The following is a 5,018-nucleotide window of genomic DNA, read 5'->3' as shown; positions in this document are numbered from 1 at the left end:
GAGCCGGGCCCTGCCGGCAGCACAGGCGCTGCCCGCGCTATTTTAAGCATCGCAGCGGCGAGGCGAGCACAGCTGGCTGCTGTGGAGGCTCCTGGCTGCCCCCTCCAGCATCCTTCCTCTGCCAAGGCCGGGAGCTGTGTCCTGGAAGTCAGGTACTTGGGGCGCAGCCCCCGGTCCCGGCCTTGCTGGAAGGGCTGGGGCAGGGCAGCTGGTGGTCTGGCCGGGCCTGCAGGCATTGGCAACAGGGCAGCTTGGCACTTCCCGAGTGGGGAAGGTCCTGGGCACACAGGGGAGCTGGCAGGGAGGGACTCAGATGAGCACTGAAGGAAAATCCCAAGCAGCAAGGAAGAGGGGAACAGGGGGGATGCCGAACTGAAACATCACAGTAGTTGGATCCCTTTTGGGACATTTCCAAACTAAGTTTTGCGGTCTGTCCTCCTGGTGCTGCAGGCAAAGTAGTCGGCCGTCAGCTCAGGGTTTAAATCCACGGTCAACTTGAAGCTCTGCTTGGTGATGGAGACCAGGGTTTCTCAACTGAGTCACTTTCAAGGTGCCACAGGGTGCAAACACCTGCCACAATGCGTACGGTAAACCCAGAGATTTCAAACAGGAATCTGTGGTGTCGAAGGCATGCTTACGTGTCATGGTTTTTCCTGAGTTCTTTGCAACAGAAGTATTGCTTTGTTATTTTTCTGCAGTCAAAACATGAGTGAGAGCTAAAAGCTGGCATTTTCCAAGGGGTGCCTTGAGCCTAATAAGGGGTGCCTCAAGTGTAAAAAGGTTGAAAACCACTGGTATAGTCTGTGGTAAAAAACAACCTGATGAACTGGCCAAGAAAAAATTATATCAGAAAAGCAACGTAAAAGAAGGGATGTAGGCTACTGGACAAAACATGCGTGTCTGTAAGATCGGTGCTGACCCAGGTCTACCACTGCCTGGCTGGTGCAAGTCACTTAACTGTGGTTGAGTTTCCCAAGTTGTTAAATAGTTTAATATTTAGCTTGCAGGAGAGCTGTAAGGATTAAAGACTATATATAAAGGGGAAAAAACCCTGTTTCTTCCCTCAGCTGCATATAATTTGGAATCGGGGACAAACAGAATGAAACTTTTTTTTAAGGTCTCCTTTGTACATATACTAGGTCTTTCAGAACTACAAATGGTTTCACTAACACATTCTTATACAAATTTCTATTGCCTTCCAGAGTTATAGTCTAGCGGAGGGATCTGTATTAGCGTATGGTCTGCCAGGATCAGAGATATATGTGGTACATTGAAAGGCAGCTTCTGTAAATAAAGATTTTAAGTCATTTTAAAAAGTGATGTTCTGATACACAGCTCTTAGAAGTAAAGTTTGACTTTAACATTTCTCACATTTTAACTTCTGCTTAAGTCTTCATGTAAGGAAAGTACAGTTATGATATTCTACTGATCATATGGGTTAGTGGTTTTGGAATTGAGGTGTTTATTATTAACCAGATTTTTATAACCAGCTAGTGTACTTCAGTAGACCAGCAAAGTGACTGACTGAGGGCTAGTCAGCACTGCAGATTTCTGCACAAGAAATTCAGGGCCCAGGAATGGCTGAGGTTCTCACTGAAAAGCTGTAATAAAGTTTGCACAGACTTAGGTCCTTGCTTATGTTTTTGGAGGGGAGAGTGAGTGGGGAGGAGAATAGTGAGAATGGAAATAAAGAAGTCTTGGGTGGGCAGAGTTGTCTGATTTGCTTATAAGTATAGAGATATAGATTTCCATACACATTAAATGCTAGTGTTGTTTCATTAGCAATGAGAGAGGCAGAAGGTAAGTAGAATTGTAGGAGGGAGATCTTAACTGAGTTACCTGAAAATTATCTGCTGCGGCACTGAGCTCACCTTGCTTTCCTATGTTACCTCCACCCACCCCATGCTGTCCTGAATTGGGTACCTCCTGAAATCTGACCCTCTTTTCTCCAGTTTTATTCATCAGTTACTATTTCTTTATTTATAAATAGATAACTTCTAACTGCACAAAGCGCCTGTAGGCCAGAGGTTACTGCCACTTAACCTTGGACTTCTCTGTACTGTTCTCTGTGTAGGCTTTCACTGTGCCACTTGCCACAGTATCTGAGCTCTTTCTAGTAATGTATTAATGCAGTGGCTCTCAAATGTTTTGGACAAATGAGATGTTGTCAACCCTCAGTATTTCTCACAGACCACCATGTGTCTTTATTTCAGGCTTTTAATGTAGGAAGGGGCAGTGTGATCTGTGAACTACAGTATATACCTGAATCCAAGATTACTTTGAATTTAAGACGCCCTCCCCCATTAGACTCTAGACATGGAAAATTTATACATTTGTTATCATTTTCTAAGTCTAGATTGTAACTTTTGGAGGGTTGTCTTAGAATTGCCCTATCCCACCTGTTACAGTATGGCAAATAGCATGTGGGGGGAGGGCCTGCCTCTTCTCATTTCTGGCCCTGCAGTGCCTGTGTGCCCCATGTCTACCCCCTTCCCCCCACTGTGGTGCCTGTACCGCCTGCTCTCCTTTCACTTGCACGCTTCCTGCCTGTACCTGTTGCCACCTCTTTGCTACCTGAACCCCATGCTCTTCTTCCCCTTGCCACTGTCACTTACCTTCCCCCTCACAACTCTGGCCAGGCCAGGGAGCATGGCACATGTACTGCCTACAACCCCAGCCCCACCATGCAGCAGCAGCGGCAGCTTTGGCCCTGGAGCTTAGACCAGAACTGCCTCTGCCATAGCACTGCATAGCTGCATGGGGGCAGCATGTGCTCCATGGTTCCTGCCCCTGACTGGAGCAGAGCCCTAGCAGGAGCAAGAGCTGCAAGGGGAAGAAGCGGTGGGGGGGAGAGGGAGAGGGATCAGAGAGCAGAGGATATGGGACTAGGGTAGTGATGGTAGAAACTTAGAAGTAGTAAGTGACCTGCAGCCTGTTGTATGTAGCATAGGAAAACTGTATGGGAGGATCAGACACATGGGCTAGAAAGAGTCAAATAGGGAAACCAGAAACACGGATATGTATAACTATCAGTTGCAACTTAAGTATAGGGTATGACCTTAATTAAAAGACTCCAGCAGTTTGTCAGGTGCACACGTTATAGATATTACATGGTGTCAGAATGGGATGCAGAAAGTAAGAATGCCTGGCTGAGAAAATTAAAGTCTTCAGGAAAGTTAATGTTTGAAAGAAGTGCATCATAACTGGAGCAAATAGAAACAAGAATTTGAACTGTACGCAACTTGCAGTGTAGTCACAAGATGAATAGGTGCCAACAACATTTTATTTTTTCATTTAGCAGGTGCAGAACTAACACAAATGTTTTAATAATTTTCAGTTTGCAGATGCAGCAGATGAATAAATACAAATCTTTAATGAATAAGTCTGAGATATACTGTACACCAGGGAAAAGTGTTACTGTAAGAGGCATAAATATTTGACCAGAGGTCAAACAAAGGGGAAAATATAGACTTTTATGTGGGGAGAGTTAAAACGGGCAGCACGGACTTGTAAATTTGGCAAACTGTTGAGTCCCTCATTGTGTGTGATATTGCATCAGACTCATGACATGCAAGGTTGTTGTCACCATGGACGTACGTTGGGCAGAGACAATGTAAGCAAAGCAGTAGAGTGAACTAGGAAAACGTATGCATGCATGCATTGTCAACAAGACTATCTTTAAGAAATGACATCAAGGACTGGGAGGCAGTGGGCTGCCAATAAAAACTTTGACCTAAAGAACTGAAAAAAACAGATTAGAGGCAATCAGAGTTTTTTTTTCTTGTTTTTTTAATGTAGTCATAGCCATGATATAAGAAACACTTTCATAGGGACAAATCTGATGTGGATGTGGCAAACACTGTCATTTTGCCAAAATGTGGAAACCTAGAGAGAAAAAACCCCAGGACAAACAGATATTTAACCCTTAGAAAAACAGATTAGCAAGCACTGACAAGATCTGTTCCTAGGTATGTTAAGTGCTGAGCCTTTTAAGGATGAGAGAAAAATGGCTCTGCTTGTTTACTGGTGAAGATGTTCTGAGTTTTAAGCGATACAGGACACAGGCCAGTGTGATGTCTCCTGAAGCAGTAATTCTCAACCAGAGTAATGTGGGGTGCTATGCAAACACCTGTGCATGATTCACAAAATAAACTCAGAGATTTCAAACAGGAATCCATGGTGTCAGAAGCAGAAAATTGGGGTTGGAATGGACCTCAGTAGGTCATCTAGCCCAAACTCCTGCTCAAAGCAGAACCATCCCCAGCTAAACCATTCCAGCCAAGGCTTTGATTAACCAGGTCTTAAAATCCTCCAAGGATGCAGCTTCCACCACCTCTCTGGGTAACCTGTTCCAGTGCTTTATTAGTGACAAACGTCTTCCTAATATCTAAGCTAAACTTCCATTGCTGCAATTTGAGACTGTTGCTCCCTGTTCTGTCACCTGCCACTACTGAGAACTGCCTAGCTACATCCCCTTTGTAACCACCCTTCAGGTATTAAAGGTTGCTATTAAATCCCCTCTCAGCCTTTTCTTCTCCAGACTAAATAAGCCCAGTGCCCTCAACCTCTCCTTATAAGTCAGGTTCCCCAGCCCCCTAGCCATTTTTGTTACCCTCTGCTGGACTCTCCAATTTGTCTACATCCTTCCTGTAGTGGAGGGGCCAAAACTGGACACAGTACTCCTGATGTGGCCTCACCAGTGCTGAGTAGTGGGGAATAATCACTTCCCTTGATCTGCTGGCAATACACGTACCAACGCAGCCCAGTATGCTGTTAGCCTTCTTCGCAACAAGGATGCACTGCCTGCTCATATTCAACCAAGCTGTGGGTTGGTTGTAACCCCCAGGTCCTTTTCTGCAGAGCTGCTGCTTAGCCAGTTACAGTACCTAGCATGTAGTAGTGCATAGAATTATTCTGTCCTAAGTGAACAACTTTGCACTTCTCCTTATTGAACCTCATGAGATTTCTTTTTGTTCAATTTTCCGATTTATCAAGGTCCCTGTGAATCTTACGCCTAC

At 44.9% G+C, this 5,018-nt stretch overlaps 1 protein-coding gene across 1 annotated transcript in view; it reads left to right on the top strand.

Moving 5' to 3' along the window:
• The first annotated feature begins 25 nt into the window (after window positions 1–25).
• Window positions 26–5,018, top strand: part of TRABD (TraB domain containing) — a 60,751-nt gene continuing 55,758 nt past the window's right edge. The window contains exon 1 of the mRNA XM_019509302.1: window positions 26–152. The gene's annotated coding sequence lies outside the window, so the exon portion shown is untranslated. The remainder of the gene's footprint in view (window positions 153–5,018) is intronic.

Source organism: Gavialis gangeticus, unplaced genomic scaffold (assembly GCF_001723915.1).
Source record: "Gavialis gangeticus isolate Ggan-Ray unplaced genomic scaffold, GavGan_comp1, whole genome shotgun sequence".
NCBI classification, from domain to species: domain Eukaryota; kingdom Metazoa; phylum Chordata; order Crocodylia; family Gavialidae; genus Gavialis; species Gavialis gangeticus.
Note: the sequence above shows the minus strand (reverse complement) of the source record. Positions and strands in the feature narration are given on the sequence as shown.